We start from the raw sequence: 24,437 nt of genomic DNA on the forward strand, positions 1-24,437 counted from the left end.
GACCTCAGTCTCCAGCCCCTCCAGAGGTCAAGCTGCCACTGGGTGGGCCAAGACCCTGGGTAAACAAAAACACTCTTGTTGAGAACAGACAGACAAAGGGCTTAAAGGTTTTACCTCCTAGGAGCCAGGGACAAGGGCTAAAGCTCTCTTTGCGATGTACAGGGTGCAGATGCCCCAGGCCTACTGAGTTAAGTCTATGCCGTGCAAGAACAGAACAAGGTTTGGAGCCCGGTTTTCTGGTCTTCTAATCCAGGCTCATTCCTCTCCAGTCCCCTGCCTGTGTGAATAGAAGTAATTTCCAAAGTAGAATTTGAACCCACAGCACCAATGCAAACCTCCATTCCTTGTCCACCAGCCTCGACAGCTCTGGTGATACCAGATTAGCTCAGCACCCCCGGGGCAGCCTGCGAGATGCTCGGCTCCCAGAAGGAGTTCTGATATGTGAATATTCTAAGGTTCTGAAGTCATTTATAGGCTCACGCACCCCTCTCTGGACTTCAGTGCTCTCCACCATCATACACTGGGTCCCCCTAGTCACCGTGGTGCCAGGACCTGGATTTTCAAAGATGACCAGCTATGGTGCCCACCACCGAAAATTCTTTCAAGATCCATCATCTCCTCCTATGAACATTCATGTACAAGTTTTTTGTTTGAACACCTGTACTCGTTCTCTTGGGCATACACCCAGGAGTGGAATTGCTGGGTCATATGGCAGTTAGTTCTGTGTTTAACTTCTAGGGGAGAATTGGTTTCGAAGGTAGAGGGTTTGCTGAGGAGAGAGAATGAGATGAGGCAAAATTGATTCCAGAATTTTCGAGCCAAGCAATTGGGTGACTGAGCTGTAGTGCCAACCACAAAGATGGGAACACTAGCAGGAGGTGGGGGACAGATGGCAGAGTGGGGGACAGCCATAAGCTCAGTTTTGGACATGTTTGGACCCCATGAACCACGTCCTGGAGTGGTATATAACTGAGTCTGTCAGACTCTGCCCATGCAGCCCACAGGGGAGAGAAGACAGACATTAAACAATCATGCAGCTGATCACGATGGTGACAAGCGCTGTGGAAGGAGAAATTGAGGGCCCATGAGAGGGAGAGGGTGTGTCTTGAGAATCTGGTCAGGCCTGGAGGGTCAGGAAAGGGTTGCTTAGCCAGGAATATTTGAGTTGACATTTAAAGGGTGAATAGGAGTTAACTAATGTTCTGATTATTTTTTTCCTGATTATTTATTACTGCATAGCAAAACTGCCCTAAAACAGTGGCTTAAATAATGACAATCATTTCTTTTGTTCACAAGTCTGGGGCGGAGGGTGCGGGTTGGCTGGATTCAGTAGCTTGGGGCCTCTCGTGCAGTTATAGCCTCATCTGGGTGGGCTGGAGTTATCTCCGAGGCTTATTCATTCACTATCTGGTGTTTGATGCTGGCGTTGACCAGAACCTCAGCTGGGGCTGTTGGCCCAGAACACCAACACCTCCACTCCATGTGGTCTGGTTTCTTCCCAACATGGCGGCCCCAGGGCACTGGGACTTCTTGTATGGCAGCTCAGAGCTCCAAAGACCACATTCCAAGAGAGCTAAACAAATATACTGCCTTTTTATGACCATTCCCCAAAAGTCCCATAGAGTCACGTATTAGTTTGCTCGGGCTGGTGTAAGGAAGTACCACAAACAGTGTGGCTTAAGCCACAAAACTATATTTATTGTCTTATAAATTCTGGAGGCTCGAAGTCCAAGTGTCGATAGGATAGACCAAGGTGTTGGTAGAGTAACCCTCAGGAGGAAAGGAAACTCTGTCCCTGGCTGTCTCCCAGCTTCTGGGGGTGTGCTGACATCCTTGGTGTTCCTTGCTTCCGCTTCATCACCCTGACCTCTGCCTTCACCTTCCCATAGTATCCTCCCTTTGTGTGTGTCTGTGTCCAAATATCTCCTCTTTATAAGGACACCAGTCATGTTGGATTAGAGGCCTACCCTCCTCCAGTATAACCTCATCCTAACTAACATCCACAACAGCCCTATTTCCAAGTAAGGTTACGTCCTGAGGTGTTGGGGGTTGGGACTTCAATGCAGAAATTTGGGAGGGGACACAATTCAAAGAATAACAAATCACTTCTGTTATAGTCTCAAACCTGCCCAGATTCAAAGGGAAGGAACATACAAAACCCAACTCTTAATAGGAGAAAAGCCAAAGTCATATTGTAAGAGCATGTAGGGATAGTAGATGGTGTTGCGGTTATATTTGGAAAACACAAATGTCAAGTGTTGAGGTAGAGGCTGGGGCAGAGGTAGGCTTTTCTTGATAAGAGGTATGCTTAGCAGCTCTGGAATCAAACTATATCCATTAGAATGAGTTCATCTGTAAGAAGAAAGAGTATTCAATTACCAATGACTGGATGTAGGTGACCTGGGGCTGGTTCCACAGCTCGGGCACATCACCACAGATTTGTGTATCTTTCTGCTGTGGGCTGTCCTCAGAGTACTGTTATTTTTGATCCTCCTTGTTGTTGCCTCATGGTCACAAGGTGGCTGCTGTAGCACTACATGTGACATATTCACTCCATCATCTCAAGTGGGAAGGACAAAGAGCAATAGCAAAAGGCTGTCTTCTTAAGACACTCAATATTTTTATCCGGACATATTTGCTGTGGCAGTATGCAACAGCTGCCCTATTCTTTCCTTGTGTGCTTGCCTTGGACTTTGTAACTTTGTAGTGCCCTCCCACTCTGGCCTTCACCATGGAACTCGCCCTGGCCAATGGGATATTAGCAGATGTGACACCAACAGAAGTTTGAACTGGGCGTGTGAGATTGGGCTCACTCACTCCCGAGCGTCTGCCATCACCATGAGAACATGCCCAGGCTAGCTTGCTAGAAGATGAGAAGGAGAGGCACGTTGCTCTAGTTGCCTGGGCCAGCCTCCATCACTCAACAGCCACTGACCACATGTGCATGGGCCCCGCCATGATCAGCAGAACCACCTAGCTTATTTCCAGCTGACTCCAGAGGCATGAGCAATCGATGCTTAGTATTATATTCCACTGAGGTTTGGTGGTGGTTTTTCATGCAGCATTATGGTGGCAGTAGATAACTGATCATGTTTTTCAGAAATCCTCCAAGCGATCTTGGACAGAGCAGGGAGGTGGTGGGGGGTGAGGGGGGGTGGGAGAGGGGTCACATATCCAAACACAACTGCATGGAGTCTGAGAAAGCAAGAGGAATGGGATGGAGCTGATTGGCTTGGGCCAATCATGATCAGTGCCCTGGGATAACTGCCCCAAACAAAACTGAGGTTCTGTAAGCAAAGACAAGGGGGAGATGGCACGGGGTGGGCAGTCAGCAGTTATCTGTCCCCAGTGCAACTGAAGATACTGTTTTTGCTCTGGTGGGGGGTGGGAGGGGCTAGATGCATGCGAATGTATACGAGGCTGTCAGAGGACCCAGAAATGATGGTGCTTCCTTCTGGGGAGGGGACTGGGATGGGAGACGGATCAAGGAGAGCGTCAGCATAATCAGTAAGGATTTCAGTCTTCTACAAAATTTTAAAAATTTTAAATAAAATGTACTAACGAAACTAAAATGTATTAATTACACTAAAATATATGAATTATGATTAAAATGTACTAAAATGACATTAACACTTATTAATTAGCAAAAACCTATTAATAAATGAAAACTTATTAATTAAAATTACATTAAATTGTGTTCTCAAAATTAAATTAAAGTGTATTAATTTAAGTGCATTGATTAAAATTAAATTGGAATTATTGATTGAAATTAAATTAAAACGTGCTCATGAAATTGAACTTAACATTTAGCAGTTGGATTAAACCTTATTGATATTTAAATTAAAATGTAGTAAATACAAAAATACAAAAATAAAGAATTAAGTTCAAATGAAATTTTAAAGTATTAAAGGAAATAACATTTTCCAGTGATTGTGTTCCACAATTACCATCCTATAATCGAAAGAATTCTTTTTTTTTTAAAGATTTTATTTATTTGAGAGAGCGAGAATGAGAGAGAGAGCACACATGAGAGGGGGAAGGGTCAGAGGGAGAAGCAGACTCCCTGCTGAGTACAGAGCCCAATGTGGGACTCGATCCCGTGACTCCAGGATCACGACCTGAGCCGACGGCAGTCGGTTAACCGACTCAGCCACCCAGGCGCCCAATCGAAAGAATTCTTTCAGCCTGTATGGGGAGATACCAAACGCAGTGCCTGGTGCACGAAGGGTGCTCAGATGGGTGAGACAGGAGGTAGGACTGAGCTCAGGCTCACAGGGTAGGGGAAGAGCAACCTCCCACCAGAGACTGAATGCTTGGTGGAAGGAGCGTGAGATCTGGGGTCACCCGTGCTATGTTTTTGAAGTGTTTTATGTATATTAACTCATTGAATCCTTATAAACGTCTGCTGAAGCAGTTACTATTATTACCCCCATTTTCCAGATGAGTAAACTGAGGCCCAGAAAGATTTACTTAGTAAATGGAGGAGTCAGGATCCAAAGATCTGGATTTGAACCCAGGCCCCAACCCACAGGTTATATGGCCTTAGGCAAAACTCAGTTTCTGCCCCAGAGATTGAGGACAGTAACCCATCCGAGTGGGAGGGCTCAGGGAAAACGGGAAGACTGTGTAGAAAACCCTCAGTGAATCACGAACCGTTGAGCGTATGTCAATGATTAGGCAGCTGGGAGGGAGGCTGGCAGTCCCGGCCAGGAGAAAGGCATGAGCAAAGGCACTGAGGCCTCACTGTGGAGGTCAAGCCAATATCGCTGTGCCGGAAGTTGCCTAGGAGATGGAAAGTGAGGTGTGTCTGTGCCCTAAATCCTGGATGGCTCCTGGAACAGCCTTTTCCTTCTGGTGCTTAGTGAATGTACCACAGCTTGGGGGCCTAGAGCAAGGCACTCCTCTGGCTGGCAGCATGACTCTGGGGGGTCAGCTCCTTGGGTCAGGGCTTCCGAACCTGAGGACATGTCCTGTTATCCCAGGCCCAGCCTCAGAATTCCCCTAAAGCCGCCAGAGAAAACTTACCTCAATTTAGAAAAATGGAACAGGACACAGAACTGGAAAGGAGCAGAGCGGCCATCTGGTCCAACCCTTTCAATGTGCACAGATCTGGAAGCTGAGGCCCAGAGAGGGCAAGGGACTTGCCCCAAGTCACACAGCAAGTCCGTGGCAGAAGCAGAGCCAGATGCAGCTGTCCTGACTTCTGGACCTAATGCTTTTCCCTCTCCCCCCACCCCGGGATTTGTGTATGGGGGCATCTGGGAGTTTGTAGGAACTGGACGGTTGAGGGCAGGGGAGAGGGGGCTACCAGCCATATTGCACTAAAGGAGGATTAGGCGGTATTCGCCTTGACAATGCTCAGCCACCACTGCGTTATTAAATTTTTTTCAAGCTTGACATTCCGCCATTTTAATGAATAAACATGATTCAAGCACATATTTACTAAGTGTAATGTGCTTAGCACCATAGGAGATGAGAGAAAAAGACGCACACTGCTATGGTCGGAGTGTTTGTGTCCTCCCCCAAATTCCTATGTTGAAACCTACCCCTAGTTGCTGGCATTAGGAGGTGGGACCTTGGGACATGATTAGATCAGGAGGGTGGAGCCTTCACCAGTGAGATTAGGGCCCTTTTAAGAGACACCAGAGAGTTCCTTCACCCTTTCTGCCATGTGAGGTAATAGTGGGAAAACTACCAAATCTGCCTGCACCACGACCTTGGACTTCCCAGCCTCCAGAACTATGAGAAATACACGTTTATCGTTTGTAAGCTACCTGGTTTATGATATTTTTTGCTATGGCAGCCCAAACGGACTAAGACACACCCTTACCGACTTTAGGATTGAGAGACTGTAGAGAGAAAGAGAGACAGACACACAGGGGTGCACCTGGGTGGCTCAGTCGTTAAGCGTCTGCCTTCAGCTTGGGTCATGATCCCAGGGTCCTGGGATCGAGCCCCGCATCATGGTTCCCCGCTTGGCGGGGAGTCTGCTTCTCCCTCTCCCTCTGCCCCTCCCCCTGCTCATGCTCTCTCTCAAATAAATAAATAAATAAAATCTTTTTTTTTTCAAAGATTTTTATTTATTTGAGAGAGAGAGAGAGAATGAGAGATAGAGAGCACGAGAATGAAGAGGGTCAGAGGGAGAAGCAGACTCCCTGCTGAGCAGGAAGCCCGATGTGGGACCCGATCCCCGGACTCCAGGATCATGACCTGAGCCGAAGGCAGTCGCTTAACCAACTGAGCCACCCAGGCGCCCCTAAATAAATAAAATCTTTAAAAAAGAGAGAGAGACACATAAAATAATAAAGAATACCTATTAAGGTTAGGATTAGCCTTCTTTAAAAACAACCCACCTCGGGGCGCCTGGCTGGCTCAGTCAGTGGAACACGTGACTCTTGATCTCAGGGTCCTGAGTTCAAGCCCCATGTTGGGTGTAGAGACTTACTTAAAAAAAAAAAAAATTAGGAAAAAAAAGTAGCTAAGTCTAGCTAAGCCTTCACCATACTCTGCCACACCTCCATTATCTCATTGTAAGTGTGAGTTTGCCCTTCAGTATCCTCTGGTCGGGGACTTTTTCTTTTTACCATTGAGTCCCCTGCAGTCAGGCATTTAACAAATACGGAGCACCTGCCCTGTGCCAAGATGCCGCCGTGAACAAGCAGACAATGTCCCTGGCCTCCTGGGTTTAAGTTCTTGTGTCATAGGCATAAATCAACAAGAGAAGAAACAAGTTAACTCCAAAGCGCGATGAGAGCTATAAAAGGAAGAAACATGATGGTGATGCGTGACAGACCGGCCCCTGGGTGCTTTAGACCCTTTGCTACTCAAACCGTGGCCCACAGACCAGCGGCACTGGACTGCTTGCTAGAAAGACACAAGTACAGGCCCTATCCCAGACCTCCTGAATTAGGAGGCCTTGCATCTTGTTTTAGAAAGATTCCCATGGGATGCGTGTGCACCTTGAAGGTTGAGAAACACTGCCTTAGACAGCATGACCCATGAAGGCTTCTCGGAGGAGGTGGCATGTGAATTGAGACCTAAAGATGGAAAGAGTCATGCTGCGCGCAGAGCACAGATTCCAAGCAAAGGGAACTTCAAGTCCAAAGGTCGTGGCACCAGGTAGAGGTCTGAGGAGTTCCAAGGGGACTGGGGTGGTTCGGGCAAGCTGGTCGGGGGAACTGGCTGAGGTTAGGGAGGCAGGTGACAGCCCCCGGTGGGCCCTGGGAAGGGATTTGGATAGCTCATGCCATCCATGGAAGGGCCACATGGGGGGGGGGTGGGGCACGATCTGATTGACATTTACAAAAATGTCCCTCTGGGTCTGCTGTGGGTTCATACTGTGACAACTTAGCTCTGTTGGAACTACGTTTCTCAGAATTTCCTTCCATGTGTGGTTTTGGGTTAGGCTTGGCCAGAAGAGAAATGTGCACCTGCAGACTCACTCGGTGATTTTTATCTAACATATTGCCCACATTCAGATTGCCTCAATTGTCCTCCAAATATCTCACCTTAAAAATATTAATATTAAGGGATCCTGGGTGGCTCAGTCAGTTGGACGTCCAACTCTTGATTTCGGCTCAGGTCATGGTCCCGGCGTCGTGGGATCAAGCCCCACGGTGGGCTCCGCCCTCAGCACAGAGTCTGATTGGAATTCTCCCTCTCCCTCTGCCCCCACTAAAATAAGTAAATAAAAAATTTTAATAAATATTAATAATATGCTGGGTGATGACGAGAGCCGTCCCAAGGTTGATAATACATAATTGCAGAGGAGAAAGTGGGAGGGGAGGCAAAATCACCACCTTCCAATAGCTTCTCCCCTGGTGTGACCAAATTTTGCACAACCAACCCCAAACGGAATGGCGAAGGAGGCAAGTGCACTGTCTGAGGGCCAGCCCAGTCTCAGGCCCGGAGATGGTGAACGAATTGAGCAGGCCTGGACCCGGGCATTGTTTTGTCTTGTTTTTTAAGATTTCTTTTTTATTTGAGAGACAGAACATGCACGCGCACGGAAGAGAGAGAGAGCACAAACAGGAGGAACGCAGGCAGAGGGAGAAGCAGACTCCCTGCTGAGCAGGGAGCCCAATCCGGGACTCGGTCCTAGGACCCCAAGATCATGACCCGAGCCGAAGGCAGACGCTTAAACAACTGAGTCACCCAGGCGCCCCAGCATTTTTTGTTTTAAAGCTCTCCAGGTAACCCTGGTGTGTAGCCAGGTTTGGGAGTCGCTGCAATGACCACAGGAAACCTGCCCGTCTCAGGAGTCAGACCCTCCATGTACTCTCTCTGGGGTATTGGTGGACAGACCTGCCTCCATGGTCCTTTTGCCTCCCACCACTCCCCACCTGCCTGCAGACCACCTATTCTTTCCAACAGGTTGGGACAGTGCTTCTCACCCTGGGATCAATGTTATCTGTGGTCACCGAGCCCTTGGAAGGCACAGTAAAGGGGAGGTGAGTGGTGGGTGGCCAATCTGCACTTGGAAAATTGTAAGCATTGGAGGAGCCAATCAGTGAGGACCCTGAAAAGGGGGAAGCGGAGAAGTAGAAGGAAACCCATGCAAAAGGAAGCCCCAGCAAAGCCAAGGAAGAAGATGCTTTCTAGAAGGATCGAGGGGTCCACCCTGACCACTGGTTTCTCCTCTCCACCACCCTTTCTTCACCTCTTTGCTTGGCTCAGCTCTCCTCTCCTTGTTTCATTTTTGACTCACTTCCTTCAAGCACCTCCACACTCCTCGCCCCCTCATCCTCGGAGGTACACACCTGGCCAAACCCCAGCCATCTGTTTTCTCCCCCAGCTGAACGCAGCAGGAAGAAACCAGACAGCCAGCCCAACGGGTTTTACCTGAACCAGAGAAATCACAGACCTCACACAGGCACAGGGCATTCTCTCCGTAGGCTCTGGTACCTGCTTGCTCAAAAGAGGACCTTGCCGGCCGCCCCCACCGCCCCCCACCTGCCCTCCAGCTGAGGACCCAGTCCCACACTTCCCTGCGCAAACTGAGGTCACCAGACCAGATCCTCTTGTTGCCCATCCCCAGGGCACAAGCCCCTCGTCTTCTGCCCCTTCTATGCCCCCTCCCTTTCAACCTACCAACCCCTGGCTTCCCTCCCCTTTCTTGGGATCAAGGTTATCTCCGTTCTTCCTCCCCTCCCCTTCCCTTCCCTTTCCTTCCACCTCTCTTCCTCACCCTTTTTTTTTTTTTAAAGATTTTTCATTTATTTATTTGACACAGAGAGACACAGCAAGAGAGGGAACATGAGCAGGGGGAGTGGCAGAGGGAGAAGCAGGCTTCCCGCGGAGCAGGGAGCCCGATGTGGGGCTCGATCTCCGGACTCCAGGATCATGACCTGAGCCGAAGGCAGACGCTTAACCGACTGAGCCACCCAGGAGCCCCCACCTCTCTCCCTTTTTGACTTCAGCTTCTCCATCTTCTCCTGTCTTTCTCCTTCACCCCCACCTCTACCTGCTGCAGTCCTTTCTAAAAAGCAAACGGGAACCTCTTCATCCTGCTCAGAAGAGGGGCCAGAAAAATCGAGGACAGAGTTCAGCTCCCACAGGTGGTAACCGCTAGCAGTCTCCAGAGGGAAGGAGCCTCTTCTCAGCGGTCGGGAGGGGATGCTTTGAGACTGTGTGAGTACCCTGCTCCCCACCAACCTTTCCCCAGTGATTTTAGCATCAGCTGCTGAGTGAGCCTCGGCTGGAACAACATGGCAATTGGCCATATCAGAGGTATCAGCAGCCTGCACTCAGTTAGTAGGGACAGTGATGGGGAGAGGTGCTCAGATTCCGGTTTTAACTGTAATTAAATCACTCGCCGTGTAGCGACGTACTAAACATGTGTCTCCTCTGCTTGTTCCATGAGGACAGGGCCCAGGTTTGTCTTGGTCCCTGTGACCCCTACCTGACGGGGCTTTCAGTATAATAATGACAACAAAGCTCCAGGTACTGTCCCAAGCCCTTCACATCTGCTCCGTCCTGAGAGGAGGATTGTTACAGATGGGGAGACTGAGGCACAGAGAGGTGGGTGACTTACCCAAGGCACATAGCCAGTAGGTGGCAGAGGTGGGAAACAAAGCCAGAGACCTCCTTTCAGAGCCTGCCCTCTTCAACACTAGACTGGCCTCAGAAAGAAGCCGCCATAAATATCTTTGATTAATGGTGTGTGTGTCGGGGTGGGGGTGTGTGTTGTGGGTCATTTCCGCTCTCTCTCCTTCTGCTCTGTTTTCTGTTTCGTTCAATGACGGTCAATGTCATCGGATTCCTTGCAGGATGACCTTTTTTTTTTTTTAAGATTTTATTTATTTGAGAGGGAGAGGGAGAAGCAGACTCCCCACTGAGCAGGGAGCTCCACGCGGGGCTCGATCCCAGGACTCCAGGATCACGACCTGAGCCTAAGGTAGACGCTTAACTGACCGAGCCACCCAGGCGCCCTCAGAATGACCTTTTCTAAGTACAAGCAGCACCAGCCCAGACCTGGCAGATGGGCCCATGCTCTGATACATCATGTCTGTTTAAGGCACAGGCTCAACGATCCCGCAGTACAGCTCCTTCCTTGGGGAACACAAAATCGGAGCGAATCCTGTCTCTGAGGACACCCAGGACATTCCTTTTCCTAACGGAAGGATCCAGGTTCACAGATACCCTCCCTTCCTTACCCAAGTCCTCATGGTTTCCTTGTGAGCAATCCAGAAAAGAAGAAAGGACACATCCAAGGAGACGTGGTCAAAGCCATCTTCGTACAGGTGACATGGGTAGCTGAGTTTGGTGCTGCCCTCCCTTCCACCTGGACCTATCAGCTCATTTCCCGAAATTCAGCTCATTCCCGAAATTCCCGAAGATCATCCGTCCCTTTGAAATTAAGACCGTTGTTCCTTTACTTAAGTGGTCGTGATAGCTCCCAGCTCGTAAACCGCACAAGCTCCAAAGCCATCATTCTCTGACCACGGTCTCTTTCTTAAAGTGTTAATCCAGCATTCCTACAAGGGGGATATATTGTATTTTTAGCAGCAAGAGGAATCTGCATTTTGGAATAAGAGTTTGAAGGAAAGAGAGGATTTTGGATTTCCTTTGTCATTCAATAAATCCTAAAGTACTGGGTATTGGGGATGCCCACACCTTTATCTTAGTTCTTAGTCTGTTCCCTTGCTTCAGTCAGCTAAGCTGCCTAACAAACCGTCTCAAAACGGAGTGGCTTAAAACAACGACCGTTTATTTATTTATTTTTTCTCACGTGTATTTGGGTCATCTGGACAGTTCTGCTAATCTGGGCCAGGCTCGTCTGACCTGGGCGGGCCTCACTCCCGACTCTGCCATCCTCTGGCAGGTTAGCTAGAGGCTGGCTGGTTTGGAATGACTTCAGCTGGGATGACTCAGTTCTTCTCTCCCTCTCCCTCACATCTGTTTAGCATGCTAGCCCAGGCATGTTCTGGAGGCGAAGGCAGAGGAGAGAGAGAGCGAGGAGAAGCACCCAGACATCTTGAGTCCTGGCTTGGGACTCGGGTCTGCCACTCTGCCGCATTCTGCTGGCCAGAGCAAGGTGCAGGTTCCAGGTCAGGGGATGGAGAGATAGACCCCACCTCTTGTGGGAGGAGCCACAAAGTCCCATAGCAAAGGGCTTGTACTCTGGGAAGGGTGGATAAGGGTGGCTTGTGCACAGGGGAGAGGGATGCTTACTGTTTCAGACTTCGGCTTCCTTTCTCCTGAGCTGGCCAAGGCCTGAGTCCCGTTCGCCACACTTGCTTTGTCTGCCCGACACTCCTTATTTTCTGGCTTCACTCTGTTCTCCAGTTTGTCCTGTGAGTCCCTTGGGTATCCTTTGGGGACTCTCTATCTCATTCCTCACTCCCCAAGCCCCCAACCTCACCTCCACCCATCCCCGGAGGCTGAAGACCCCCCCACCTCCGGCCCTAACATACTTCAGGATTGGGCTCCTTCTAGTTTTCCAGGATGTTCTTATTCCTTCCATCTCCTGCAAGAAAGTATTTCTCCTCAAGCGCTCGGGAGGGGTTCGGCCTGGACTTCTGCTTTCTCAGCCCCCTCTCCAGTCAGTCACTGTTTTCCCTTCCTGGGGGTCCGTCTGTTTCCATCCCCACGTCTCTGCCCTGGGCCAGGCTGCCATCATCTCTTGCCTAGACGGGCAACAACCATACGTATGGGTGGCGGGCCAGGGTTTGCCTGTTAATCCTGGTTCTGCTGCTGACTAGTTGGGTGGTCTCTCTGTGCCTCAGTGTCCTCTTGCTGTAGACCAAATGTTTGTGTCTGTCCCCCTCCCCCAAACTCCATATGGTGAAACCTACCCCCTCATATGATGGTATTTGCAGGCCGGGCCTTTGGGGGGCAGTTAGGTCATGAGGGTGGAGCTCTGCTGAATGAAATCAGTGCCCCTGTACAAGAGACCCCAGAGAGGCCCCCCACACCACTTCCACCAAGGGAGGACACAGGAAGAAGCTGGCTGTCTATGAAGCAGGAAGTGGGTCCTCACCGGACGCTGAATCTGCCTGTGCCTTGATCTTGGACTCACCAGCCTCCAGAACCGTGAGGAAGAGACTCCTGTTGGGTAGAAGCCACCCAGTTTTGGGTGTTCTGTTCGAGCGCCCAGAAAGAACAAACACATCTCCTCTATAAAGCAGGGATGATGGTAACACCTGCTTCTAACACGTTTTTTTGTTTGGAGCCAAAAAGGACTTCTGAAGATCGGGAGCACCTGGGACTGTTCTGGGTCCTGGGAATTGGTGGGAATAAGTAGGGATGACAGGATGTGTGGGGGACTGGTTCCCTCCGAGGTGCCGGGGCTCTGCTCTCACAGCAAGCCTAGGGGTTGGTTCCATTTTTCTGATGAGACAACTGAGGTTCCGTCACCTGCCCAAGGTCACAGTTACTGAATCATTGGGCCGCAATTTGAACTGAGATCCATCTGGTTCCTAAATTTCTCTTTCCAACTGCGAGCACCACCTTCTCACTGGTGTCCCTGCTTCCTCTCCTCTCCCTCTTCCTTCCTCTCCACGACAAAGGGATGCACTGAAGGGTAAAGCTGATCAAAGCTCCCCCTTTCCTAGCTGCTCACCTGACCACAAGGAGATCTCCCCAGGAAGTCTTCCCAGACCTCATGTTGGGTAAGGGCCTTGCCTTCTGCTCTGTGTCAGTCCAAATCTTTCCTATTTGGCCTTGTGTATGCTTTATTGTTACTGCTGGCTGATTGCTGGTTTCTATAAGACTATAAGCCATGGAGGGCAGCATCAACCTTGCTTGTTCTCTGCTGTGGCCCCAAGGCCTGACACACAGTAAGTGCTCTGTATAGAGTCATGAACAATAAACAAACAAATAAACTCAAAAAAAAAAAAGCTCCCCCTTTCCTAAGACCCTTCAGAGATGTGACTCAGGACAGTGCGTGATCCGGGGCGAGATGCTGCACCGGGGAGCATATTGCTATAAGGGACCTTATGGAGGCGAATGGAAAGAATGTGAATTTGTGGATGAAACAGTGGTATTAGTGCGGCAGTGTTACATTTCCTGATTTCAATAATGGTCCCGGGGTTTCTGAAGAGAATCTCTTTGTTCTGTAGCTCCATGCCAAACCGTTTATGGGGATCGAGGGACACAGTGTTGCCTCAAATGTTCAGAAAGTCATGACATAAAACAAATGTGGCAAAATGTTATTGACTAATGAATTGAGGGAAGGGGGGTTCTCTTTACCCTTTCTGCTAGTTTTCTGTAGTTTGATCTTATTTCAGGTGAAAAACAAGACAACAGGGGCACCTGGGTGGCTCAGTTGGTTAAGTGCTGGACTTTTGATCTCAGCTCAGGTCTTGATCTCAGGGTTGTGAGTTTGAGCCCCGAGCCCAGCATGGAGCCTACTTAAAACAAAACAAAATAAAACAAAACAAAAAACCACATAGGGGCACCTGGGTGGCTCAGTTGGTTAAGCGTCTGACTTTGGCTCAGGTCATGATCCCAGGGACTGGGATTGAGCCCCAGGTTTGGCTCCACACTCAGCGGGAAGTCTTTTTCCCCCCTCTCCTTCTGCTCCTTCCCCCTGCTCCTGCTCTCTCTGTCTCTCAGATAAATAAATAAAATCTAAAAAAACCCAACAACAACACATAAGTAAATAAATAAAAACAAAAACAAGACAACAAAAACAAACCATTCATTCCATTCCTTGGTCGATACCCAAGAGAAATGAAAACCTATGTTTTCACAAAAACTGGTACATGGGTGTTCAAAGCAGCGTTATTCCCAATACCCAAAAAGTGGAAACAGCCCAGATGTCCATCGCCTGAACAGGTGAACCAGATGTGGTGTATCCAAGTCAGCGGAATATTACTTAGCCATAAAAAGGAATGAAGTACTGACCCTGCTACATGGGTAAACTTGGAAAACATTATGCTAAGTAACAGAAGCCAGACACACGAGGCCACCTTTGTATGATTCTATTTATGTGGAATGTCTACCACAGACAGATCCATAGAGACAAAAAGCAGATTGGTGGGGAAGGGAAATGGGGAGTGACTGCTACTGAGTGTAGGGTTTCTTTTTGGGTGATGGAATGTTCTGGAACTAGATAAGGGTGATGGTTGCCCAGCCTCAGGAATGTACGGAAAACAACTGAAGTGTATGTACACTTAAAAACGAGTGAGTTTTATGGTATGTGAATTGCATAGCGACTAAAAGTAACGAAGCTGACAGCAAGTCTTTCAATGACTGTCTATCGTCTTTGGGATCAGATCCCAAATCCATGATATACCTACAAAGCTGTCCAGTCCCTCGGCCTCTCTCAGCCAAGCTCCTGACACTCCAGCAGCCTGGCCTGCCTTCTTGCCGGGCTGCTTCTCTCTCTGGGCCTTTGCACCTGCTCTTCCCTTCTGACCTTGTTGGACAAGCTCTATTCACCTTGGAGTTTTAGCTTACAGCTGACTTCCCGCAGGAAGGTCACCCCAAATCCCGAGACCAGGCCCTAGGCTTCCAAAGTAGCATTTGAGATCATTTCCAGCTGACTTATTTTCATGATCATGCATTTATTTTAATGCATGCTGTGGGGAGGAAAAAAGGAACCAGCCCATCACACCTGTGATTTCACGACTATTGGTGCTTTGGATGAGCCTAAGGTAGCCCCATGGGAACCCATGTAAGGAAGAAAAATAACCAAGTTGGTTGAAAGAACAAATTAAAAATATAAACAGTAAACGCAATACTATGCACAAATTGTGAAATGGTCCTTTGGGAACCCCAGAAGTTGAGAAGCCCCTGGGGGCCGGGTTCTGCCTGACCTCCCATAGCAGCCATCAGGCTAATAGCTGTCACTTGGGGAACGGCTTGCTTTATGTCTGTCTCCCCCCACTGGGGTGGGGCAGGGCTGGGCTGTCCCTGTCACCCGGGTCCCCAGCATTGCCTGCACAGGGTGGGGCACAAAGCAGGTGCTCAGGGAATGTGTGTTGAAAGAACGGACGCCAAGCTGCCTCAGGGTGTATGGCCTTTCCACCAAGGGCAATATCCCTAGCACGGTTTCAATCAGGAATGTCAAGGTTCATCTGTGCTTTAGGAATGCTGGGCTCTCTCTCTACTCTGGGCCCAGAAAATCAACACTCCTCCTCGCACTACCTTTTCCTATCAAACTCCTCTTTATCAATTCTCCTCTGCCAGGAAGACTTTCTGAACCCCAGGCTGGGGCAGCCAGCTGCTCCGGGCTCCCACAGCCCCCTGCCATCTCCCATCCCAGCCCTGACGACCTTGGTGATAGGTTTGTATCCTCCATAGACCTGGGAGAGCTTCACGAGGTCTACCCTGGGCTCTCTGTAATCCCTCCAGAGCAGGTGCACTGACTGAATCTCACTCCCCTACCACCTCCCCCGATCTCCCCCTTCTTTCCCTCCACCTGGCCCCTCTCCAGCTATTTCTGGCTCCTTGTATACACTGTCATGTGCATTACTTTTATTATTTTTTATTGTATTGTTTTTTAAGATTTTTATTTATTTTTTTGACAGAGAGACACAGCGAGAGAGGGAACACAAGCAGGGGGAGTGGGAGAGGAAGAAGCAGGCTTCCCGCTGAGCAGGGAGCCCCGTGCGGGGCTCGATCCCAGGACCCTGGGATCATGACCTGAGCCGAAGGCGGACGCTTAACAACTGAGCTGCCCAGGTGCCCCATGTGCATTACTTTTAAAGTCGTCTGTGCTCAATACCACTGCTTTCCTTACCTGCATCTTACAATTTTTAACCTTTTAATTTTAAACACTTTCCATCCTGAAATTTACCATTTTAACCATTTGAAAGTGTACACTGCGGGACAATGATGTACATTCACAATTTCATACAGCTTTCACTACTAATTCCAGAACATTTTCATCACCCCAAAGAGGAAACCCCATACCCACTTAGCAATCACTCTCCCTTCCTCCCCCCCACCCCCCTCCTCCAGCCCCTGGCAACCACTGACCTACCTTCTGTCTCTATGGATTTGACTATTCTGAACATTTCACACAAATGGAATCCTACAATAGGTGGCCTTCCGTGTCTGGCTTCTTATACTTAGCATGATGTTTCCTTTTGTTGTTGTTGCTTTTAAAAACTTTATTTATTTGCGAGAGAGACAGCGAGTGAGAGAACAGGAGGTGGAGAGGAAGAAGCAGACTCCTCGTTGAACAGGGAGCCTGATGCGGGGTTCCATCCCAGGACCCTGAGATCTGACCCAAGCCGAAGTCAGATGCTTAACCGACTGAGCCTCCTAGGCACCCAGCATGATATTTTCAACGTTCATCCACGTTGCAGCCCGTGTCAGTACTTGGTTCCTTTTTGGGGGCCGAATACTACTCCGTTGTATGGATATACCCCATTTTGTTTATTCATTTATCAGTTGATGGATGTATGGGTTATTTTCACCTTTCGGCTCTGGTGAATGGTGTTGCTATGAACATTCTCGCACAAGTTATTGTTTGAACACGTGTTTTCATTTATTTGGGGGTGTATACCTGAAAGTGGGTCTATGGTGATTCCATGTGCAAATTACTGAGGAAACACCAAACTGGTTTCCATGTTGGCTACACCATTTTACCGACCAGTGGTGCATGACGGTTCTGATTCCACCACATCCTTGCCAACACTTGTTCTTGTCCCTTTATTTCATTATGGTCATTCTAGTGAGCGTGAATGAGTGCCTCACTGCGGTTTTCATTTGCATCTCCCTGGTGACTGCTGACTTTGGGCACCTTTTGTGAACTACCCACAGCATCCCCCCCAACCTCCCTAAAAGCCATTTTCTCCATGTTTACCAATGCAAAGGTTTATCTCAGCTCCCATTCTGTTTTTCTTTTTTAAGATTTATTGATTGATTTGAGATGGGGGAGGGGCAGAGGGAGAGAATCTCCAGACTCCCTGCTGAGCATGGAGCCTGACGACGTGGGGCTCAATCCCAGGACCCGTGAGATCACGACCTGTCAGCTCCCATTATTTCCTCTCCCCTAGCAACTTTGGACAACTTCCTCTCTCTCCAGCCACGTCCTGCCCGTTCTTGCTCTTCCTTTTCTTTCTTTTTTTTTTTCTGGAGGGAGATGTGGGACTGTGGGCCAGTTTATTTAACTTCTCTGTACCTCAATTTCTTCATCTGTGATATGAGAGTGGTAACAGTTTTGACTTCTGGGTTGTTGCAATGCTTCAATGAGCTGATGTATATGAAAGACTTAGAAGTGTGCCTGGCACACAGTAAGCCTCAGATAAATGTTTAATGGAGCGAGGGGTAAAAGGGCCAAGGGCAAAACATTTCCTCTGTGAATCGTACTTAAAAAAATTTAAAAGTTTGCCCTGTGTAGAATTTTAGAAAGAACCACCTGAAATTCTTTTATTAAAAACAAAACAGAAGTGCCTGGGTGACTCAGTCAGTTAAGCATCCGACTCTTGATTTCGGCTCAGGTCATGATTTCGCGGTCATGGGATTGGGCCCCCACGATGGTGATGATGGGCTCAGCACTCAGCAGGGATTCTGCTTGAGATTCTTTCTCCCTCTCCCTCTGTCCCTCCCCCCGTGCTCTCTCTCTCTCTCTCTCAAATAAATAAACCTTTAAAAACAAAAACCAGGGCGCCTGGGTGGCTCAGTTGGTTAAGCGACTGCCTTCGGCTCAGGTCATGATCCTGGAGTCCCCGGATCGAGTCCCACATCGGGCTCCCTGCTCAGCAGGGAGTCTGCTTCTCCCTCTGACCCTCCCTCCTCTCATGTGCTCTCTCTCTCTCATTCTCTCCTCAAATAAATAAATAAAATCTTTAAAAAAAAAAACCCAAAAAACTCTCTACTGCAGAAGGTAGATGCAAAATAGTTCACCTCCATGAGGACAGAACAGTTTTTAGGGGCAAGTGTAATAAAGCAGTTAAAAGTATGAGCTTTGGAGCAGGGCTGCCTGGGTTTGAGTCCCCGCGAGGCCTGATTTTGGCAATTCTGTAACCTCTCTGTGACTCAGTTTCCACATCTGTAAACCAGGGATATTAGAACATCCGATCTGCTAGGAATTGATTGGGCATTCAATGACTTTATATACCAGGGCTGGTGGTGCCACTCAAGCTTTACTTACAACTACATCTTGTAGGTGGGCAATTTTCACTTTAGGCTTGGGTGACTTTCACGGCAAACTAAATGTTTCACAAACCCCGGATCATCGAATTTATATAGAGGAAATCTTGGCAAGTAAGAACCCCAACAGTCCCAAACTCATTAGTTGCAGGAAGCTGTTCTCATCCTCTTCTCTAGATCTCCCAGGACAGGGACACCTGGGTGGCTCAGTCGGTTGGGCGTCTGCCTTCAGCTCCGGTCATGATCCCAGGGTTCTGGGATTGAGTCCCATATTGGACTTTTGCTCAGTGGGGAGCCTGCTTCTCCCTCTGCCTGCCCTTTCTCCTGCTTGTGCTCTCTCTCTCTCTCTGACAAATAAGTAAAATCTTTGAAAAAAAAATAGATCTCCCAGAACACATTAATGCAAATCCAAACCGGGGACAACTCTCCCCTCTGCCCATGCACTCCGTGGACCTCACAACTTCACAAGGTTTATCGGTGAGGCCAACTTCCCTTCTTAAAGGGGCCTGCCCTAGATTTGTCTTATGCTTCTTTCCTAAAAGGGCTTGGTTAGGCTTGTTTCTCCTCATCCTCCCCCAAGAATGGCTAAGGCAGCCCCTTAGTATGTTAAATCCCCCGGCGATCACCAAATCACTTAAAGCAACAAAGCCATTCTCTTCCTTGAGTCTGGCTATCTGGTGGTGCAGGAGCCATTGAAGACACTCATTCTGAGCCAGGCTCCCCCCAACCCCCAAGGCCATTGTGGGGGTCCAGGGGGCGCAGGTCGGGGACCCATGGCCTCTATAGCCAAGTCAAGAGTTTTCCCAGGGGCAGTAGGGGCAAGGTGGGAGGGTGCAAAGGGAAAGGTGGGAGGGTGCAAAGGGACAGTTCTCAGAACCCAGTATTTTTGTTTACATTGTATGTGTTTCTTTGAACGGGTGATACAAGGTTCGAACTTTACAAAAGTACAGAAAGATCCACCCTCCACCCACCCTGTCTTCCACTCCACAGGCAAATGCTGCTACCAGTTTGTTTCTGCTTTCGAAGATATTCTGTGCATTTAACAAGCAAAAGCTTGTATTTTTTTTTCACCCACGCCCCCACTTTTAAATCATTATACACTCGGCTCCCCTCTTTGCCTTTTTTTTCTTGCCTGGATACATGGCTTGTTCGGTGTCGGGTCGGGTATAACTTCCTTATTTTACGGTTACTTCGTGTCCCATTACGGGGTCCCCCATCCATGGACAGCTAGGTTGTTTGCCGGTTCGTGTTTTTTTTTTTCCTGTCAGGCGTTTTTATAAAAACAAAAACAATGCTCCCCAACCCGACCCTTGATTAGCATTTGTCGAGAAACGAGCGGAAGCCCCAACCTGCCCACTCCCGCTGCCCGCACCCGTCGAGGGTACCCCCACCGCCTGGACCCCACTGCTCCGACTGCGCGTCCCGCACGGGCCCTACCTCCTGAACCTGTCAGGCGCGAGCCCGGGCCCTCCGAAGCTCCGCCCCGCGGCTGGCCCGCAGTCGGGCCGATTCAAATCCAGCCAATGGCAGCGTGTAAACAAACCCAGGCCCCGCCCTCCGATGAATAATTCCCCGAGCCGGCGCGAGGCCCAATTAACCCGGCAGGGGTTGGGGGCGGGACAGTGCGGTGGCCCCGCCCCCGGGCGTGGACCAATGGGCGGTCAGACCCCGCCCCCCGCACTTGCCGCGCTGAGGACCCGAGGCCGGGCTGGGCTCGCAGCTGCCTGATTTCGTTGCCGCTGTCGGCGTCTGCCTTCCGAGCGGGCTGGTAGGGCCGGGAGTTGGGGCTGCGCACTCCGGCTGTACGAGCCATATTTAAAGGGCGCGGTCAGAGGGCAGCGGTGGGACCGAAGTCGGTGCCCTCTGAGTCCCCCTTCTTTCCTCGCCGCGCGGCGAAAACCCAGGCCCTTGGAGAGGTCTTGGATGGAAACTTTCTCTCCTCAAACCCCATTGAAACGAAACCTGAAGGGACCGCAGGGTGTTTTAGGATTGGGCAAGGCTGCTTCTTGTTTTGTTCCCTCTTGTTACTCAAGTGTTCCATACATACAGAAAAGTGCATGAATCCTAAGTGTGCGGCTGAACCGAAAATCAAAAACACCCATAGCACCGGCATCCTCCCAGATCAAGAAACAGAACGTGGGTTGGCAAGGTTTTCAACTTTGCAGCTGCCCGTGCGAGGGAGGGGGCGCGACGGGCCCTTATTTAAAAAGAAGAAAAAAAGAAATCCCACCCCCATCTCTGTAGGGAGATGGCGATCAGGCCAGACGTTGGTGAGGGTCCTCCAAGGCAGGAGCTGGGCTGCAGGCCGGATAGGAGGGGCAGGCCTCTGTTCGAGGCAAAGGGGATTAGGGTCTGGTCGGCAGAGCTGAGGTTGGGGCGGGGAAGGACGAGCAGTGGGACTGGACGAGACAGGAAATGCGAGGGCGGGGGGAGGGGGGTGCGGCGGAGGAGAGCTCTCCTAGCTGGAGGGTTGGGAACGCAAAGGGGACTTGCAACCAGTGGGCTTAAAGTGGAAAAAAGCATCAGGGCCCTGGGACAGGGCGGCTTAGTCCTCCAATGTACTGGACCTTTCCACAGCCAATAGTGGGTTTCCTGCTGTTCCTTTTCAGCTGCTCGGTTTTAATGAAAACAGTCCCATTAAGCGTTGAGATAAGGGCAGAAATCCCAAGTTCGTGTTGGGGCTGTGGGGTTTTAATAACCCCAGGTCCAATGTTTAGGGCTTTGCTTGCTGTTGGGAGGGCCACAACCTACAGAAGCCATTTTCCTTACAGCAAACTTTTTTGGACCCCCCACCCCATTCATTCAGCACCTGCCCAGCCTCATGTTAGGAAAGAGGAGATACTGTCACCCATATGGGATTAAGTCCCAACTTGGAAGGCAAAGACCCTGTGCCGGGAGCCCAGCAGAACACAGAGATGCAGCCTATTGAGGATATGTAGGTGCATCTTGTCTGGTCCTAATTTTTCACATCTGTACACTGCTTTGTGGCCACCCCCAAGACCTTCTGGATCCTTGTCTCGTTTCATCCTCTCCATGATCTTCCTATAAAGTTCGGACCCAGGGGACACGGAGCCGGGTTTGAATCCCAGGCCGTGTGACCTTGATCCGGTTTCTTATCCTCTCTGAATGTTTCTCCTTCACAAAAAAGAGGATAGAATTGAGGTTTAAAAGGGAGTCAGCACTTGGCCCAGGGGGTTATTACACTCATCAGAGCACTGATCAGAGTGGGGAGTTAGCATTACCCAGTTAACCAAGTTAAGGGGGAGGTAAACATGTCTGCAACACATCGACAAAGAAGACGGATCTGATGGATGGGGAGATGCACAGATGTGTGATAAAGCCAGGAGAGTAACATACCGATGGTCCAATCTAAGTGGCGGGTAATGAGGTGTTCATTCTGTTTCTACCACTTCTCCACGCTTGGAAATTTTTGTAATAAAATGTCGGGGTGAGGGAGATTTTGGTGTCTGACTATACACTCCTATTGTACTGATGAGAAAGTGAAGGAGCTGGAAGAGAAGTGACTCACCCCAAGTTCATCTGATGACTCCGAGCCAGTTGGTGATGGAACGAACACCTGGGTATACTGGGTTGGCCCCCATCCTGACTCGGTAGCCCTGGGACAAGGAGCTGAACCTATCTGGGTCTTGCTAACTCAGTCCTTAACCTAGAACTCATGACTTGTGTGGGATTCTCAAAGGGAAGATGGGTGCCATCCCCAAAAGACTCAAGGTCACTTTTCATTTGGGCCCATAATGACCCTACACTAGCCTTGGACATTTCCTCTCCCAGGGCTTGGCCAGCTGTCGCTAGGTTTGGGGTTGACCTTTTCTTGGCTTCCTTCACACCCAGCCAGGACCATTCCAAGTGGCATAGCCTCTAGGACATCTTCCTAAGAGGTCCGGTGTGTCTGGGGCGGGGGGGGGGGGGGGTATTCTTTGTTCCAAAGACCTTTCTTGAGCATCAAGTACCAGGCAGCATTCTTGGGGTGGGGGATACCAGTGCATCCCTGCCATGGAATGCAGGGGGGAAACTGAAGCTAGGTCTTTTTTGCTTACTTGCACATTGTGTTCCCTAATAGACTGTGAGCTGTGTGTGGGGGGGGGTAGAGGGGGAACCAGGGTGCTCTTGGTCACAGCTATAATCCTGGCACACTAGATACTCAAACAATACTTCCTGCAGGAATGAATAAATGTGGACAGTCACCCCTCCTAGTGCCTCTAATCTACTAACTTTTAACCAGTCTTCATGTGCTGAGCGCCCCCAGGGGCTGGGAGCTTTGACAGACCCAAGTGCCACCCAGCTCAAATCAGGTCCGACTTCCTGGCTGTGTGTGACTTTGGGCAAAAATACTTCCCCTCTCGAAGCCAATTTACTTCTCTACGCTGTAAAATGGGATTCAAGGTTGCTAGAAGTCTCTTCCTGGTGGGCGGTACTGAGGTCTCAAAACATTGTGATTGGCACTAGTTAGTTAATGAATAAACAAGGCATAGCTCAGTTGGCTCACAGCAAATAGAAGGGCAAGCTACATAAAAAGAAAGTCTAAGTGTGTATATTACCCTTCTCCGAAGGGTCCCATACCTTCAGTATGACCCCTATATAATTTATGGATTCACCACTGTCTTATGTTTGGGGCAACCCATGTGATCACTTCTGAAGTTGATAAAGTTTACTTTTTATATAATAATCAATAACGGTCAGCACTTATCTGGCACTTCTTGTCAGGTGCAGATCTCCATGAGGGCTTATTTGGTCCTAATGACCTTGTGAAGTGAGGCCCATGATTGAGAGGAGGAAATGGAGGCACAGAGAGGTGAAGTGATTTGCCCAAGGTCACACAACAAGGACGCGGCAAAGGCAGGATGGGAACCAGGGGCTCACCGGTTTGTGTCAGGGCCCTTAAACTCTGTGATCTCTTAAAAAAAATATGAAGAGTACCACCGACATACTAGTTTAAACACTAAAGCTTAAAACACAGGTCTCGATCACCAATTCATTCAACACGCATTTATTAAGCAGCTTCTGTATGTACGGGGCTTTTTTAGGGCACTGGCGAGACAGAAGGTAATAAAAGACCCGAATAGAGGTCTCCCAGGCCTGTGCACCCCTTAAGGGCAGGCCGGTCCGCGCCATCTGGGTCCCCGCTGGGCCCCCAGCACGGCACAGGACACGCAGTAGGCACCCACCAAGCGTTCCCTGAATGAACGCGGGAATCTAAGTGTCCCGCCCGCAAGGCGTTCACGGGCTGGTGGGGCGGAAACGGACCCAACACCACCGAGGCGTCCTGGGGCTTCTGGGAATCCCATCAGCGCGGGCCGAGAGGCCTCGAGGAGGCTCTGAAGTTGGACCCCGCGTTCCTGGCGCCCTCCCCCCGGGCCGTCGCAGGTCGGCAAAGACCGACTGAGGTGAGTGATCAAGCCATGCCCGGGGCCCCTCCGGGCCGGTCGCCCCAAACCCCCCGCTACCTTCCACCCTTTTCGCTCCCACTCCCGGCTCCTTCGCGGTGCCACCGGCGAGGCGGCCACTCTTTATTCCCTACTCCCGCTACCTCTTCGAACCTTCGGCACCCGCCCTGGGCGCGTCCTCCCGCCCGGCGACTGTCCCCCGCGTCCGGCGCGCGCCCCCGGCGCACAGCGCCCCTTCCCCAACGGGCAGGGCGCCCGGAGTCCGGGAGCGCGAATCCTTTTAGCCTCTCCCCCCGACCTGGAGCACCGTGCGAGGCGGTCGGCCGACTCCACCAGAGCCTGGGAAGGCGCGACCCCAAACCCCCAGGACTGGGGCTGGGGAGGGGGCGGCGCTGGCGCGGAAGCCACCCTCCCCGGGCGTCCTCGGCCTCCCATTTGCTCGCGGGCCCGCCGCTCGGCGTCCGGAGCCGGGGCTGGTGTGCG

At 50.2% G+C, this 24,437-nt stretch overlaps 1 protein-coding gene across 1 annotated transcript in view; it reads left to right on the forward strand.

Annotated features, from left to right (window-relative positions):
* Positions 1-23,870: 23,870 nt before the first annotated feature.
* Positions 23,871-24,437, forward strand: part of BICRA (BRD4 interacting chromatin remodeling complex associated protein) — a 76,630-nt gene continuing 76,063 nt past the window's right edge. The window contains exon 1 of the mRNA XM_088027688.1: positions 23,871-23,954. The gene's annotated coding sequence lies outside the window, so the exon portion shown is untranslated. The remainder of the gene's footprint in view (positions 23,955-24,437) is intronic.

The sequence above is a fragment of the Eumetopias jubatus genome, unplaced genomic scaffold (assembly GCF_037043125.1).
Source record: "Eumetopias jubatus isolate StellerSeaLion01/CBP00866 unplaced genomic scaffold, mEumJub1_p1.0 scaffold_10, whole genome shotgun sequence".
Taxonomy (NCBI): Eukaryota; Metazoa; Chordata; class Mammalia; order Carnivora; family Otariidae; genus Eumetopias; species Eumetopias jubatus.